The sequence below is a fragment of the Pseudophryne corroboree genome, chromosome 1 (genome assembly GCF_028390025.1).
Source record: "Pseudophryne corroboree isolate aPseCor3 chromosome 1, aPseCor3.hap2, whole genome shotgun sequence".
Lineage (NCBI taxonomy): Eukaryota > Metazoa > Chordata > Amphibia > Anura > Myobatrachidae > Pseudophryne > Pseudophryne corroboree.
Window position 1 is genome coordinate 266,735,413 of NC_086444.1, and position 18,824 is coordinate 266,754,236.

The window sequence follows — 18,824 nt, forward strand, 5'->3', positions numbered from 1 at the left end:
GCAATATAAGACACAGCTTGACTGACAGGCTGCAAACATTTATTGGCTGATGCCTACAAGTTAGCAGATGTGTAGCATATGTACGCAATGAGGTTAGTGCACACATTGATTCCAAATCAGAGTGGTTTTATTGAAGATAACAGGATACAGGTGATAGAAGATAAACAGCAGTCAATATGATAAGGTATCAATGTATATTGGGCTAAATATTGTACAGCTGTACGTACAGCACTTTGATGGTCCAATAACACAGTGACAGTCTTGAACATACAGTATGCAGACCCTTTAAAAAGACAAGCAAACATACACCTACAGCAGGCATGTCCAAACTGCGGCCCTCCAGCTGTTGTGAAACTACATATCCCAGCATGCCCTGACACAATTTTGTTGTCAGAGAATGCTAAAGCTGTGTAAGGGCATGCTGGGATGTGTAGTTTCTCAACAGCTGGAGGGCCGCAGTTTGGACATGCCTGACCTACAGTCTAATCAGCCTGACCTTTAAGTTTGGTGACTCAGATGTGATGTTATTGTGGCTGATGACTCATGCACAATAACAATGATGTGATGTTATTGTGGCTGTTGAGCCATGCACAGTAACACTCAAGTGACAGCTTGCACTGTTTAACCATTTACTACATGTCAATACCCCCCCCCCCCCCCCCCCCCCACCGTGATGTCTCTTGTTACGAGTCCTAAATATCTCAAACTTTCTCAAAACTTCCTATAACAAAACATAATAAAAGCATCAGGCAATTACAATAGCAAAATAACATTTATCATCACATTTCATTCCACATTTTTACAAAATGAACTCAGTGCTTGTACTGTAGGTCCTTTAGTGAGTATATCGGAAATATTTTCCTCACTTGTGATATAATTTACTGCAATTAACTAGTTCTCGACAAGTTCTCTAATGAAGTGATGTTTGATAGTGATGTGCTTTGATATTTATGGTACTTTGGCCCTCATTCCGAGTTGTTCGCTCGCAAGGCGATTATAGCAGAGTTACACACGCTAAGCCGCCGCCTACTGGGAGTGAATCTAAACATCTTAAATGTGCGACCGATGTATTCGCAATATTGCGATCAAAACCGAGTTAGCAGTTTCTGAGTAACTCCAGACTTACTCTGCCTGTGCGATCAATTCAGTGCTTTTCGGTCCCGGCTGACGTCATAAACACACCCAGCGTTCGCCCAAGCACTCCCACCGTTTCTCCAGACACGCCTGCGTTTTTCCCGGAAACGGTAGCGTTTCCAGCCACACGCCCCTAAAACGCCGTACATCCGCCCAGTAACACCCATTTCCTGTCAATCACAATGCGTTCTCCGGAGCGACGAAAAAGCCGTGAGTAAAATTACTTTCTTCTTAGTAAAGTTACTTGACGCATGCGCAGTGCGAACATTACGCATGCGCACTAAGAGAATTCTCACTGCGATGCGATGAAAAATACCGAGCGAACAACTCGGAATGAGGGCCCTTGTACACACAGACAAGTCTTTGTTGTCAAATAGGATGTTGATAGCTTCTTTCAGGTTTAAAACTTTTAGTTCAGTTAAAGTACTTTTAATCCAAAGTGCCGCTTTTGCTGCTTCAGTCAATGCCATATATTCTGCCTCTGTTGAAGATAAAACAACTCTTGGTTGTTTCTTATTTCACCAACTTATTGTTGTGCTTGGTAATTCAACTAGATAGCCAGTATAAGAACGTCTGACATCTTCATCTGATACCCAATGTACATATTTCAAGTTTTAAAGTTTAAGGGGTATATGCAATTGCGGTCAAATTCCGGCTGGAATTCGACTGTTTTTTAATTCGACACAATTCGACAGTCAGACACCCTGCCGCCGGGACCCGAATTCGACATATTCCATAAAAAACGGATTTGACAGTCCCGCGGTCGAAAAACGGACCAATTGACGGATAGTGTGCGTCCTGGATTCGACTTTTTGGATGGCACAAAAGTGTTAAAAAACCCAGAAAAAAAAATGCGTGGGGTCCCCCCTCCTAAGCATAACCAGCCTCGTGCTCTTTGAGCCGGTCCTGGTTGTAAAAATACGGGGAAAAAATTGACAGGGGATCCCCCATATTTTTACAACCAGCACCGGGCTCTGCGTCCGGTCCGGGTGCAAAAAATACGGGGGACAAAAAGCGTAGGGGTCCCCCGTATTTTTAACACCAGCACCGGGCTCCACTAGCTGGAGAGATAATGCCACAGCCGGGGGACACTTTTATACTGGTCCCTGCGGCCGTGTCATTAAATCCACAACTAGTCACCCCTGGCCGGGGTACCCTGAAGGAGTGGGGACCCCTTAAATCAAGGGGTCCCCCCCTCCAGCCACCCAAGGGCCAGGGTTGAAGCCCGAGGCTGTCGCCCCCATCCAAGGGCTGCGGATGGGGGGCTGATAGCCTTGTGTCAAATAAAAGAATATTGTTTTTTGTAGCAGAACTATAAGTCCCAGCAAGCCTCCCCCGCAAGCTGGTACTTGGAGTACCAGCATGCAGGGGGGAAACGGTCCCGCTGGTACCTGTAGTTCTACTGCAATAAAAATACCCAAATAAAAACAGTACACAGAACCGTGAAAGTAAAACTTTATTACATACATGCATGCCGACACACACATACTTACCTATGTTCACACGCCGACTCTGTCCACTTCTCCATGTAGAATCCAAGGGGTACCTGAAAAAAAACTTATACTCACAAAAATCCTGTGTAGCATCTGTCCTCTTCTCTTTATAATCCACGTAAAAAACAAACCGCATTACCCGGACCACGCACTGAAAGGGGTCCCATGTTTACACATGGGACCCCTTTCCCCGAATGCCAGGATCCCACGTGACTCCTGTCACAGAGGGTCCCTTCAGCCAATCAGGGAGCACAACGTTGTGGCACTCTCCTGATTGGCTGTGCGCGTCTGAGCTCAGACGGCGCATAGCACTATGCCGCTCCATTATCTTCAATGGTGGGAACTTTGCGGTCAGCGGTGAGGTTACTCGCGGTCAGCGGCTGACCGCGAGTAACCTCACCGCTGACCGCAAAGTTCCCACCATTGAAGATAATGGAGCGGCATGTGCCGTCTGACAGTTCAGACGCGCACAGCCAATCAGGAGAGTGCCACGACGTGGTGCTCCCTGATTGGCTGAAGGGACCCTCTGTGACAGGAGTCACGGGGGGTCCTGGCATTCGGGGAAAGGGGTACCATGTGTAAACATGGGACCCCTTTTAGTGCGTGGTCCAGCTTTTGCATTTTATTTTTTTGCCAATTACGTGGATTACAAAAAAGAAGAGGACAGATCTACACTGGATTATGGTGAGTATAAGTTTATTTTCAGGTACCCCGTGGATTCTACTTGGAGAAGTGGACAGAGTCGGCGTGTGAACATAGGTAAGTATGTGTGTGTCGGCATGCATGTATGTAATAAAGTTTTGCTTTCACAGTGTGCGTGTACTGTTTTTATTTGGGTATTTTTTTGCAGTAGAACTACAGGTACCAGCGGGCCCGTTTCCCCCCCGCATGCTGGTACTTGTGGTTCTCTAAGTACCAGCTTGCGGGGGAGGCTTGCTGGGACTTGTAGTTCTGCTACAAAAAACAATATTCTTTTATTTGACACAAGGCTATCAGCCCCCCATCCGCAGCCCTTGGATGGGGGGGACAGCCTCGGGCTTCAACTCTGGCCCTTGGGTGGCTGGAGGGGGGGACCCCTTGATTTAAGGGGTCCCCACTCCTTCAGGGTACCCCGGCCAGGGGTGACTAGTTGTGGATTTAATGACACGGCCGCAGGGACCAGTATAAAAGTGTCCCCCGGCTGTGGCATTATCTCTCCAGCTAGTGGAGCCCGGTGCTGGTGTTAAAAATACGGGGGACCCCTACGCTTTTTGTCCCCCGTATTTTTTGCACCAGGACCGGATGCAGAGCCCGGTGCTGGTTATAAAAATACGGGGGATCCCCTGTCAGTTTTCCCCCCGTATTTTTACAACCATGACCAGCTCAAAGAGCCCGAGGCTGGTTATGCTTAGGAGGGGGGACCCCACGCATTTTTTTTCTAGATTTTTAACCCATTCCCACCCCTTCACACTGAAAAACATGCTCTGATCTCTTCATATTATTTTAGTCAGTAAAAAATAATAATACTCTTTTAAAAAATATATAAATAATACTTGTGGCTCCTAATAGACAAACCAAGTAGATAATCCCTTCTAATATAAATAGATATGCTATTAGCAACAACAAAAAAAACACAAAAAAAACATGTTTTTAATTTTTTTTATTAGATTCCGCCACCAAAATGAGGCGGACTGAAATTGACGAAATGATTGTTGAAAAGCACTGTTGTCGAATCGACATTCTTCAATTGAATATACTTTTGTCAAAAATCCGCATTTTTACCATTGCAGACATGTCGAATTTGACAACTGTCGAATTTCAAAAAGTCGAATCTGAAACTGACTTTTTTTGTCGAAAAGTACTGTATTGCATTATCAAAAAAAATTTTGTGTCGAAAATGCCCCGTTTTTCGACATTTGCGGCAATTCGACCGCAATTGCATATACACCTATGTCTTTGAAAACATGTTTTAATGAGCTAGCAACTTTTATGTATCCCAAGATCCTCTTAACCACTGACCAATGCTGTTTTCCAGGATACAGTGAAAACTGGCTAAAGCAGCTCACTGCATGTGTGATGTTCGGGTGACTTCCAACACTTGCATAGTGCATACATCAGACTCCAAATTGCATTTTGGTATAGGATAGCTCTCATCTGCTCTGTTTTAGATTCCATATTTGGAATGGAAACATGTTTCTACTTAGTTTTGTTGACAGGAGTATGCACTGGTTTTGCATCTGACATACCATATTTCAGTAGTAGAGATTCACTATAGGTTTGCTGATCTTTACTGATACTTCCAGCTGTTAGATTTTGCAGAATCCTTATACACAGCAGGCGGTTTTCATGACCTATTCTTTCAATTTAAATTCCAAGAAGTTGCTTTGCATTTTCAGTGTGACTTTCTTGACCAGCTAGTAACAAGTCATCCATGTACACAATGATAAGGAATAGCTTTCCTTCTATGTTTTTTTGGTATAGACCAGTGGTTCCCAAACTGTGTGCCGTGGCACCCAGGGGTGCCGCGGGACACTTGCAGGGGTGCCTCAGGTTGGTGGTCAAGGACCAATTCAAACTATTTATTGTCAATTTAATAGGCAAAACCAGTGCTGATGGCTTCCAGTAATAAAATATGTGGACAAACAGAAGCAAATCTTGTCCCTCACCACATAACTGACCCTAAGGATGACATATAAACATAATTTACTTAATCTAATATTTTTTTCGAAATTTCTCAATAAGAAACTTGTGGCCTAGGGGTGCCGTGAAAAAAAATCTGACACTCCAGGGTGCCGTGACTCACAAAAGTTTGGGAACCACTGGTATAGACATTGATCAGTTTCTGATCTTTCAAAGTCAATTTCTAGCAACACAGTGTCTAGTTTGAAGTACCAAGATCTACAACTTTGTTTTAAACCATATAATTTCTTAGGTAGGCACACTTTTCCTATTTAAACAAAGTTTTAGTATCATAGTGATCTGGTGGCTCAATAATGATTTCTTCAGCTAGTTCACCATTAAGATATACAAAATCAAAGCAGTTCCATTGTCAGCAGCAACCATCCATAACACTGTTCAGTATCTAAGACACAGAGTTGTTGACATTTGGTAGCAGTAGCTATTATTGCCCCTTTCTTATTGTGCACATTATGTTTGCCTTCATTTTTAAGTTTTTCTTCTCAAGGATACAATGGCGATTAAGTTAGTTATAAGATCTGGTACAACTAAGAATTCTTCAATATATGTAACTACAATTTTACCTTTACTGTATCTGTAATTGTTCCAATGATGATAAGACTGTCCTGATTCCTCTGACTGTGATGGGTTCACATTCCCTCATTGTGTGAAATGTAATAGGGTGTGAGAATCAGAAAGTGAGAGATTTTGGTAAAATTCTCCTGTTTTTTTAAAGTGGCGATCATTTACATGTCAAAATAAACCTGATTTTGCTATGTAAATGATTGCCACTTTAAAAATCAGGAACATTTTACCACAATCTCTCACTTTCTGATTCTCACACCCTATTACATTTCTCCTACTGAGTTGAACCATTTTTCATTGCAATTATAGTGACCTTATGTCCATATACCAGCAGTCTCTCCTATGACTGTCTGCTATGTTCAAAGTGACTCAATTTTGTTATACAGGTTGAGTCTCCCTTATCCAAAATGCTTGGGACCAAAGGTATTTTGGATATGGGATTTTTCCGTATTTTGGAATAATTGCATACCATAATGAGATATCATGGTGATGGGACCTAAATCTAAGCACAGAATGTATTTATGTTACATATACACATTATACACACAGCCTGAAGGTAATTTTAGCCAATATTTTTTATAGCTTTGTGCATTAAACAAAGTGTGTCTACATTCACACAATTCATTTATGTTTCATATACACCTTATACACACAGCCTGAAGGTCATTTAATACAATATTTTTAATAACTTTGTGTATTAAACAAAGTTTGTGTACATTGAGCCATCAAAAAACAAAGGTTTCACTATCTCACTCTCACTCAAAAAAGTCTGTATTTCGGAATATTCCATATTTCAGAATATTTGGATATGGGATACTCAACCTGTAATGCTTTATCTGCATGCTACTTTGGCACCTTAGTCTGCAATCTGAAGCCTTGTGCCATACATTGTTGCAAATTAAGCATTTGTACTTTGGCCTTTATAAATTGATGTCCTTAGTATGCTAGGGCAGATGTTCCAGCAATATTGTCCACAGGTTTCTGTTCCTGGAATTGTAGCAGCTTTGTCATTATGATATCAGTATGCAGTGGAATTTGATTCCAATGCCACAACCAGAAAATCAAATTCTGGGGTCGGTTTTGCAACAAAGCCATAGCATCCCCTTCGTCATCTACCTTGACTCCAACAGACAACAATTTCTGGATGATAGACATCTTATCAATGTCCTTAACTTCCCTTAGTTTAGTCCTTTACAAAGTGTGTTTGAGGCTTATTCTTCTCATAAGATCCTTATCTTCATAAGCTGTTTGCAGTTTTCATAAGCTGTTTGCACATGTCCTTTGCAAACTTCTTCCTATTGATGATGGAATATACTTACTGTTCTACAGCTAAGCCAATGGTCTCAATGGCTCTATCCACCTCTTTGAGATTTGGGTTGTCTCCTGGGTCAATTGTGACCTTCCACAGCTTTTCACGCTTTTACTGCATTCTATAGCAAATTTCCAAGTAGACTAGTTCTCTGAGCATTTCATTTATGAAGCTCATACCTATGCTTGGGGTACACATTTTCACCTGTAATACAAAGTTGTAATCCTGTTGAATGTGTCCTTCATAGCCACAGTCCTAGGCCATTAACCTATTGACAGATACCTACAAGTTGGTAGGTGTGTAGTGGATGTGATAAAGGAGGTTAGTCCACAAGTTTATTCCAAAACAGAGTAGGTTTCATTGAAGATAATAGGATACAGGCTGTGTCTGGAGACCCCCTGGGCACATGGTTATTGGCCGCCGTAGCACTGAAAGGGTTAACCCTCAGTGCCCAGCATTATTTTGGAGGACAATGGGCGCTTGGAGCCACTTTCAAATATGCACTGGCGACAGGCACCATCTTTAACATGTGTTGTGTGGTGCTAGGCAAATGTTTTAAAATGTATTTTTATATGCCGCAGCCTTGGACATCTCCGGCGGCTGCGGCAATGAATGTTAACCCCCCGTGCACTGCGCTGGGGGGGAAAGGGGGAGCCGCTGCAGCCGGGAGACCTGCTCCTGCTGCATCGCTCAGTGCTGACCACCGGGGTCCGGGAGTTCTGCTCCCAGTGCCCGCGGCGGTGAAGGTTAGCCCTGGTGCGCCGGGGTAGAGGGATGCCGCCCACCGGGGGGGATCCGGCTATCCAGCCACCCTTGTGCAAGAGGGTGCGCTGTGTGTTGGGTGCTGAGGTCCGGGAGCTATGCTCCCGGCACCCCAGCACTGCAGGGAGACAGAGCCGTGGCAGCCGGGAAGAGGTTCTTAGCTGCCGGGCTCCAGTAGGGAGCAAGCTCACAGGCGTCCACAGGAAGGGGGTGCGCCGCAGCTTGGATTATCTCTGGAGGCTGCAGCGAGGCAACAAGGTTGAGTGCCGTATGTGGGTGGCCCAGGGTAGCCAGCCCCCTTGTGCGTTGTGAGGTTACCCTCTGGAGGGGCCAGCGTTAGATGCTGATACTAGGGGACAGGGGAAGCCAGCTCCCCGCACCCCCAGCACTGAGAGAGAGTGCTCCCGACTGCACAAAAGCCCAGCGTGCACCCTGAAAGTACCAATGGTTTGAAACAAAGTAAAATATATATATTGTGTTGCGAGGCTGCGGTGCCAAGGTATGTGCAGCCTGTTTGTTGCCCAGTGTGTATGCACATCAATGATCGCTGACATCGCTGGGCTGAAAATCGCTCAGTGTACATGGATTTTCTTCCCTGCCCAGCGATGTCAGCGGGGGGTGAACGGCTTTCCACAACAGGATGCTATGGAAAGCCATTCACCCCTCCGTTCATTTGCTGGTAATACCAGTAGATGAACAGCGACCTCTGGCGATGTAGTGGGGGTGCATATCAGCGCTTATTGCTCATCGCCGGAGCATTCACACTGGGCGGTTTTGAGCTGAAAGCAGTTCAAAGCACCAAAAGTTAGCTGCTTTCAGCTCAAAATCGCCCAGTGGGTATGGGCCTTTAGAGCCTAGTGTAGGGCACAGGCTCAGTGTATATTTAAACGAAAATGTACAATGTATTTAAAATGTGATTAAAAGTGAAAGTGTACTTACTTGTTCCCTGGTGGTCTAGAGGGAACCCAGACCTTTCCATGGGCTGCATTGTCCCCCTGACCACCTCCTGCAGTCTGGGGTCTCTGATTGGGGATCTAGGCTGCCCATCTCTGGAGCTCAAATCCAGGCTTGAGGTGGTGAGCTGGGTCCCCTAGCAGATTCCTGAAAGTAGTTTAGGCGGGAAAACTTCCCCCTGCCTAGACTGAGCAACTCCAAGGAGGGTACCAACACTCCAGGGAGGGACGGTCAAAGGAGAGTGACCACCTCCCACTGTTCATAGAGAACAATGTTAAAGGTGAGGATGCCTTGTGCATGTCCAGCCCATAATTGTACAATGATTGGTTGAGAACAACAGGATGGGCTAACCCCATGTGGTATATGTACTGGAGTAAGATAAAAGGATCATCTTCTTCTGCTGTAAACATCTGCTGTATTGCTATTGCCCCTAGAAATAGGGAAGAGTTCTTTTTAGAACTATTTGAGCAAATAAACTGCCTCAAGACGACTGCTTCTTCTTGTGACCTGCAGGCTATACCAAACAGCTCCTTTCTTCGGCTGTTTTTTGTAACACCCAGTGTCTCCAAGCTCCGCCTTCTGCCAGCTACTGTGCTTGGGGAAGCAACTAGTGGGGATCAGTCAAAAGCTACACAGGTGTGGTGAGACAGCGTGTCGACGCATACAGAGCAGAACCGTGGTTCCAGACGCCACAGCAAGGAGGAGTCTGGTGGCGGCAGCATAGTACCCGCCCACTGTGGAGTGGGTGGAGTCAGTAACAGGCGGTTACTGACGGTAAGCAGGAATCCCCTAATTGGCCAGGTCCCGTGTGACCTAAACTCCATTTTGTAATGCGGGATGCGAGGCAGTGAGGGCTTTCGGAATCATCCAGCCACACAGGCGATAGAAGACAAACAGCTGTCAATATGATAATGTATCAATGTATATTGGTCTAAGGGCCTAATTCAGTCCTGATCGCTGGGCAGTGATTTGTGCGGTCCTGCAATTAGATAGTCGCCACCTACAGGGGAGTGCATTTTCGCTGTGCAAGTGTGTGAACGCATGTGTTGCAGAGCTGCACAAACTGATTTTGTGCAGTCTCTGAACAGCCCAGGACTTACTCAGCCGCCGCGATCACATCAGCCTGTTCAGGGCTGGATTTGACATCAGACACCCTTCCTTCCAACGCTTGGACACGCCTCAGATTTCCCAAACACTCCCTGAAAACGGTCAGTTGACACACGCAAATGCCCTCTTTCTGTCAATCTCCTTTCGAACGCCCATGCGAATGGATCCTTCACACAAACCTGTTGCTGACTGGCGATGTCCGTTGCTGCTGTCCTTCGGGCCTGCACATTGCTGTGCATACACATGTGCAGTGTGGATCTGATCGCCTGCTTTACGAAAATGCACAGTAGCAATCAGGTCTGAATTATCCCCTAAGTACTGTACAGCTGCACAACACTATGATGCTCCAATAACACAGTGGCTGACTTAGGCATATGCAGATCCTTTTATAGAGCCAAGTAAACAACATGCACCTGTAGTCTACTCAACAGCAGCCTCTTTCCCCACATGTCCGCTGTGTGCCCCCAACATTTCCCATTCCAATCACCAGCAACCTGCTTCCCCACGTGCCTTCACTTAGCTTCTTACCTTACTCTACTTTCAGCCCATAATTGCCATATCACTGTATCCTTTTGAATTTGGCACCACCCGCGAGTCAATCATGGCTTAGAGCAGCAGCCAATCAGAAGAAGTCATGACTGGTGCCACTCCATTAGAGTGGCCATTGGTTTACTTGCAGCCAGTACCAGATTTACATTGCCAACGCATATGCCCAGGTGCTGGGACCCAAGTTTTGTCCCCAGCATCTCCACACAATCCGCTATTGTTGCTGCTCTCTGGAGAAGGTGCCAAAGTGTGGAGAAGGTATTAGTCTGCACATGCTCCAAATATGGGATAACACCTTCTCCACACTGGGACAATAATTAATTGGCGATATGTCATACCACCATATACCGCCATACATGGAACACTGTTCTAGATCCTTTAGTGATTAAAGAGATTGCCAAAGTCCAACTCTATATGGATTGTATAAGGCAGTGCCACAGGCATTTGCAAATAGAATATCAGATGTACAGGGTGATTCAAAAGTCGCAGTACACCATTTTGTTTCAAAAACTGCAGGAAATGGGAAAACCGAATACGCCAGTAAGGTATGGGTGAGGTGGGCTATCTTTTAGGGTATGTTCCCATTTTCTGCACAGTTTTTGAAACAAAAGTGTGTACTGCGACTTTTGAATCACCCTGTACATACAATCTATGAAATACATATATGTGCATCAACACAAGTTTTCCCATTGGCTGTCAGATATACATCACACAGTGAAATATCTGGCTCCTCTGTGTTGCCTCATTCGCTCATGCCTTTGTCATTTATTGATCAACAGCAGATGCCCGACAGTCACAGTAGATTTATAGAAGATGTGGTGTTATTATGTATAAAAAGAAGGCTTTGAAGATTCATTTTGCAAACCCTTATCATCTCTCTGTGTAGTAATGCTGTTAACATTCTCTACAGAAAACATGTGCTGAACTTGAATTTCCTACTTGAAAATATCTGTTTACTATTTTGTTTTACACACAGTGAAAAAAACTCATCATCAGCATGTCATAGACTGTACAGTACATTGAAAATGCAAGAACTGTGATTTATTTTAAGAGTTTAAAGAAGCTACATTACATACATGATCTTTGTTTAACATACATTTTACTGTCCTAGCATAATTTACATTTAACAAAACTACTGTGTTTATAACCAGCAAAAGACATTAAGGGGGAGATTCAATTGCTTGAGAAAATTAGCTCCTGTATAAAGTGGACGGGAGATAATTAAATTGTTTGCATAACCAGCCTTGCATAGGTCCCCACGGCCTCATTTTTATGCGACAATGGATTAGCCACGTTAAGCAGCTTCTCCCAGGCATTCGGGCCCATCCCCAAAGCTCTACTTTACTCAGATTTCTGTTCTTACCTTAGGAGGGTGCGAGCAGAAATCCCTAATACTGTAACTGCAGCCTCTGAGCTGGTCACCCACTTTAGATGGGAGTTCATTCTCTCAAACAATTGTATCATCCCTTAAAGCTGTATTTACCACCTCACCTTAATTTTACTCATTTGTCCATGCCAGTCTCTAGAGCTCCATGGGCGCCTCCAGACATTTTACCAAATTTACTCTTTCTGAACTCATAGAACTGACTTTTACATTCACTATCAGGAAAAGCAATTGTGCTTAAATGTCTATTTTTGGCCACTGAACACCAATAGTCAGGAATGGACACACTCAATCAACTGCCGCCATCGCAGATCTAAGCGCTGTGCCCGAACATGCAGCATCGGATCACCATCACGACCATCGGTCACAGCATCGTCCATCTGGGTACACATTAGACAACTTATCGGGTACATCGTCTAGTGTGTACCCATGATATGCGTGCTCTCACGAATCGCTAGCTATATCTCTTGTCAGTCTTTCAGCAGGGCCAACAGGTGATGTTACTAGGGACTCTCCCCGTCAGACTCAGCATCAGCAAGTGTGTACCCAGGTTAAGGCTATAGAGACACCCCAGCAGGCTGTTGAGAAAAAAGGGACTAACATATGCAGCGAACTCATTGCAGATTAGAAAAATATATGGTACAATACATGTCTCAGATAAATGGAAGAAATATGTATTTAAATTAGGGATGAGCGGGTTCGGTTCTCAGAGAACCGAACCATACCGAACTTCACCATTCGAAACCAGAACGAGGCAAAACGTCATCATCCCGCTGTCATATTCTCGCGGGGTATGGATTACATATAAGGAGCCGCACGTCCCAGCCATTTTCACTCCGGCATTGGAGAGTGTAGAGAGAGGACGTGTCTCCGTCCTCAGTGTCCTCTTTGGTACTGTCTTGTGCTGTATTTGTGCAGTCACGGTGTTTGTGTTCTCTTGCTGCCATATGTCCATTGCTACTGTGTTGTGCTGCATCAGTTCAGTGGTGGTGTATTGTGCTGCATCAGTCCAGTGGTAGTGTCCTGTGCATCAGCCATCAGTCATTCCAGTGACCAGGCAGTCACAGTGTTCGTGTCCTCTTGCTGCCATATGTCCATTCAGGCTGTGTTGTGCTGCATCAGTTCAGTGTTGCTGTGTTGTGCTGCATCAGACCAGTGGTAGTTTCCTGGCCATCAGTCATTCCAGTGACCAGGCAGTCACAGTGGTATACGCTGCTGCTATATGTCCACTGCTGCCGTATTATAATAACAACAACAACAACAACAACAACAAGTCCCTTACAGTGTTGCTGTATTGTGCTGCATCAGACCAGTGGTAGTGTCCTGGCCATCAGTCATTCCAGTGACCAGGCAGTCACAGTGGTACAGTATATGCTGCTGCTATATGTCCACTGCTGCCATATTATAATAATAACACAACAACAACAACAACAAGTCCCTTACAGTGTTGCTGTGTTGTGCTGCATCAGACCAGTGGTAGTCCCCTGGCTATCAGTCATTCCAGTGACCAGGCAGTCACAGTGGTATATGCTGCTGCTATATGTCCACTGCTGCCGTATAATAATAATAATAATAATAATAATAACAACAAGTCCCTTACAGTGTTGCTGTGTTGTGCTGCAACAGACCAGTGGTAGTGTCCTGGCCATCAGTCATTCCAGTGACCAGGCAGTCACAGTGGTATACGCTGCTGCTATATGTCCACTGCTGCCGTATTATAATAATAATAATAATAATAATAACAACAACAACAACAACAACAAGTCCCTTACAGTGTGGTTGTGTTGTGCTGCATCAGACCAGTGGTAGTGTCCTGTCCATCAGTCATTCAAGTCATTCCTGTGCCGCATATTGTCTCATATAACTCCCAAAAAATAATGGAGAACAAAAATTTTGAGGATAAAATAGGGGAAGATCAAGAAGAACCACTTCCTCCTAGTGCTGAAGCTGCTGCCACTAGCCGTGACATAGACGATGAGATGCCATCAGCGTCATCTGCTAAGGCCGATGCCCAATGTGATAGTAGAGAGCATGTAAAATCCAAAAAGCCAAAGTTCAGTAAAAAGAACCAAAAAAAGAAATTTAAATCGTCTGAGGAGAAACGTAAACTTGCCAATATGCCATTTACGACACAGAGTGGCAAGGAACTGCTGAGGCCCTGGCCTATGTTCATGACTAGTGGTTCAGCCTCACATGACGGTGGAAGCCCTCATCCTCCAGCTAGAAAAATTAAAAGAGTTAAGCTGGAAAGAGCACAGAAAAGAACTGTGTGTTCTGAGATTATATCACAAATCCCCAAGGAGAGTCCAAGTGTGTCGGCAGTTGCGATGCCTGACCTTCCCAACACTGGACGGGAAGAGGTGGCTCCTTCCACCATTTGTACGCCCCCTGCAAGTGCTGGAAGGAGCACCCACAGTCCAGTTCCTGATATTCAAATTAAAGATGTCACTGTTGAAGTACACCAGGATGAGGATATGGGTGTTGCTGGTGCTGAGGAGGAAGTTGACGATGAGGATTCTGATGGTGATGTGGTTTGTTTAAGTCAGGCACCGGGGGAGACACCTGTTGTCCTTATGACGAAGAAGCCCATTGTGATGCCTGGGCAAACTACCAAAAAGCCACCTCTTTGGTGTGGAATTATTTCTCCACAAATCCTGACAACAGGTGTCAAGCCCTCTGTTGCCTCTGTCAATCTGTAATAAGTAGGGGTAAGGATGCTAACCACCTAGGAACATCCTCCCTTAAATGTCACCTGCTGCGCATTGATCAGAAGTCAGTGTCAAGTTGTGAAACTTTGGGTAAGAGCGTAAGCAGTCCACTGACACCTAAATCCCTTCTTCCTCCTGTACCCAAGCTCCTGCAAGCCACACCACCAACTCCCTCAACGTACGTCAACTCCCTCCTCAGTCAGGAACGTCAGTAGTCCTGCAGTCAGGGGTGTAGCGAGAGTTGCTCCAGTGGAGCACGAGCTCCAGGCGCTGGAAAAGTTGGAGGGCACGCTGCCGCCTCTAGCTGTACCATGGATTGCTGCACAGGAAGATGCAGAGCAGGAGAAGGAGCAGAGGGTGCGCACACTGACTCAGACTCTGAGACTAGGCAGGCTGCAGGGCAGGTTAGAGACGACAGCGGGAGATACTGAAAGCTGGCACATGCTGGAGCTCTGCCCGTCGTCTTTATATTTATATGGCTCACTGTGTGCTTGTAGCTATGCAGCAGGGTTACTTCTGTCCTGCAGCACCACTCTCTGACTCCGCTGCTGCAGCACCTCTCTCTGTCTAGCCCAGCTGCTGCACCTCTCTCTGCCCCAGTTGCTGCTGCAGCACCTCTCTCTGCCTTTCAGGCAGCTGCAGCACCTCGCTCTGCCCCTTAATTCTAGAATATTATTTTCATTGAGGCATAGTGGAATTATCAGGTCTGGGATGGCAGTTCTAGTGAACTATTTTCATTGAGGCATTGGGGGAATATTGAGTTGGGGGGGCAGTTTTAGGGCATTATTTTCATTGAGAGTTTGGGGAGGGTTCAGGTCTGTATGTTTGTGTGTGGGGGGGGTGGGGGTTGTCAGGTCAGTCAGGGCATATATAGTGTTTTTAATTTATTTGAATTAAACAAGTAAATAGTTAAATACAGCTACTTTCATTGCGGCTATACCGTGGTGTAACGTGTATAAGGGGCTCTACCATGGCATAACATGTATAAGGAGCTCTACTGTGGCATAATGTTTATAAGCGGCTCTACTGTGGGGTAATGTGTATAAGCGGCTTTACTGTGGTGTAACGTGTATAAGAAGCTCTACTGTATGTGTATAAGTAGCTCTACTGTGGCGTAACATGTATAAGCAGCTCTAGTGTGTGGCGTAACATATATAAGGGGTTCTACTGTGGCATAATGTGTATAAGTGGCTCTACTGTGGTGTAATGTGTATAAGGGGCTCTACTCTGGTGTAACGTGTATAAACAGCTCTACTGTGGTATAATCTATATAAGCAGCTCTACTGTAACATAACATGTATAAGCAGCTTTACTGTATGGCATAACATGTATAAGTAGCTCAACTGTGTGGCGTTACATGTATAAGGGTGGTGTAATGTGAATAATGGACAATACTGTGTGGTGTAATGTGAATTGGTACTATTCTGTGGCCACGCCCCTCCCCATGAAGCCATGCCCCTATATTTTAGTTGCATGCTTTTGATGCGCACTGTCCATACTTTAAACATGGGGGAAACCAAAAATAAACTTTCGCCCTGAGCTCCACAAAGTCTAGAACTGGCCCTGTCACCAATTTAGTATTTTAAAATATTTTTTTTCTTTTCAAATGTAATATGTCACCACATGTTAGCCAGGCCCCCAATTCAGTACAGGGGAGTGGGGCGTCAAAACATACCCTTGCTCCTGGCACCATGGCACCTAGCTACACCTCTGCCTGCAGGCCATGTCACTGTCAAGACTGAGGAGTCCTCTCCTAACCGGGATTCCTCCATAGGATCCTTGAGTGGTACGCCTGCTGTTGCTGCTGTTGTTGCTGCTGGGAGTGGATCGTCATCCCAGAGGGGAAGTCGGAAGACCACTTGTACTACTTCCAGTAAGCAATTGACTGTCCAACAGTCCTTTGCGAGGAAGATGAAATATGACAGCAGTCATCCTGTTGCAAAACGGATAACTGAGGCCTTGAAAGCTATGTTGGTGTTAGACGTGCATCCGGTATCCGCCATTAGTTCAGTGGGACTTAGAGAATTGTTTGAGGTACTGTGTCCCCGGTATCAAATCCCATCTAGGTTCCATTTCTCTAGGCAGGCGATACTGAGAATGTACACAGACGTCAGAAAATGAGTCACCAGTGTCCTACAAAATGCGGTTGTATCCAGTGTCCACTTAACCACGGACATGTGGAACAGGGCACACTAAGGACTATATGACTGTAACAGCCCACTGGGTAGATGTATGGCCTCCCGCAGCAACAGCAGCAGCGGCACCAGTAGCAGCATCTTGAAAAACGCCAACTCGTTCCTAGGCAGGCTACGCTATGTATCACCGTTTTCCTTAAGAAGCACACAGGTGACAACCTCTTACAAAAACTGAGGAACATCATCGCAGAATGGCTTACCCCAATTGGACTCTCCTGGGGATTTGTGATATCGGACAACGCCACCAATATTGTGCGTGCATTACATCTGAGCAAATTCCAGCATGTCCCATGTTTTACACATACAATTAATTTGGTGGTGCAGAATTTTTTGAAAAATGACAGGGGTGTGCAGGAGATGCTTTCGGTGGCCCGAAAAATTGCAGGCCACTTTCGGCATTCTGCCACCGCGTGCCGAAGACTGGAGCGCCAGCAAACACTCCTGAACCTGCCCCGCCATCAACTAAAGCAAGAGGTGGTAACGAGGTGGAATTCAACACTCTATATGCTTCAGAGGATGGAGGAGCAGCAAAAGGCCATTCAAGCCTATACATCCACCTACGATGTAGGCAAAGGAGGGGTAATGCACCTGACTCAAGCACAGGGGAGAATGATTTCCGTCTTGTGCAAGGTTCTCCAACCCTTCGAATTTGCAACATGTGAAGTCAGTTCAGACACTGCCAGCTTGAGTCAGGTCATTCCCCTCATCAGGCTTTTGAAGAAGTAGCTGGAGAAATTGAATGAGGAGTATGTGGGACTTGTGGATGGAGCCCTTCATTCACTTTGCCAGGATTCAAGGGTGGTCAATCTGTTGAAATCAGAGCACTACATTTTGGCCACCGTGCTCGATTCTAGGTTTAAAGCCTACGTTGTATCTCTCATTCCAGCAGACACAAGTGTGCAGAGGTGCAAAGACCTGCTGGTTAGTAAATTGTCAACTCAAGCGGAACGTGACCCGTCAACAGCTCGTCCTTCAATTTCTCCCACCACAGGGGCTGCAAGGGAAAGGATAAGATTTCCTTGCCCACCCGCTGGCGGTGATGCAGGGCAGTCAGGAGCGAAAGCTGACATCTGGTCCAGACTGAAGGAACTGCCAACGATTACTGACATGTCTACTGTCACTGCATATGATTCTGTCACCATTGAAAGAATGGTGGAGGATTATATGAGTGACAGCATCCAAGTAGGCATGTCAGACAGTCCGTATGTATACTGGCAGGAAAAAGAGGAAATTTGTAGGCCCTTGCACAAACTGGCTTTATTTTACCTAATTTGCCCCCCCCCAGTGTGTACTCCGAAAGTGTGTTTAGTGCACCCGGTAACCTTGTTAGCGATCGGCGTAGGAGGTTACTTCCACTAAATCTAAATGTGGAGAAGATGATAATCAAAATTAATTATAAATTCCTCCGGGAAGACCTTTGCCAGCAATTGCCTCCGTAAAGTACACAGGAACCTGTGATGGTGGATTCCAGTGGGGATGAATTAATACTCTGTGAGGAGGAGTAGGATGTACACAGTGAAAGGGGTGAGGAATCGGAGGATGAGGATGAGGTCGACATCTTGCCTCTGTAGAGCCAGTTTCTGCAAGGAGAGATTGATTGCTTCTTTTTTGGTGGGGGCCCAAACAAACCAGTCATTTCAGCCACAGTCGTGTGGCAGACCCTGAAATGATTGGTTTGTTAAAGTGTGCATGTCCTGTTTATACAACATAAGGGTGGGTGGGGGGGCCTAAGGACAATTCCATCTTGCACCTCTCTTTCTTCTTTGCATCATGTGCTGTTTGGGGACTAGTTTTTTTAAGTGCCATCCTGTCTGACACTGCAGTGCCACTCCTAGATGAGCCAGGTGTTTGTGCCACACACTTGTGTCGCTTAGCTTGGCCATCCAGCTACCTCATTGCACCTCTTTTTCTTCTTTGCATCTTGTGCTGTTTGGTGCCTATTTTTTAAATCTGCCATCCTGTCTGCCACTGCAGTGCGACTCCTAGATGAGC

At 45.5% G+C, this 18,824-nt stretch overlaps 1 protein-coding gene across 1 annotated transcript in view; it reads right to left on the reverse strand.

The window, feature by feature from the left end:
- Nucleotides 1–18,824, reverse strand: part of FBN2 (fibrillin 2) — a 384,738-nt gene that overhangs the window by 248,661 nt on the left and 117,253 nt on the right. The window lies entirely within an intron of this gene.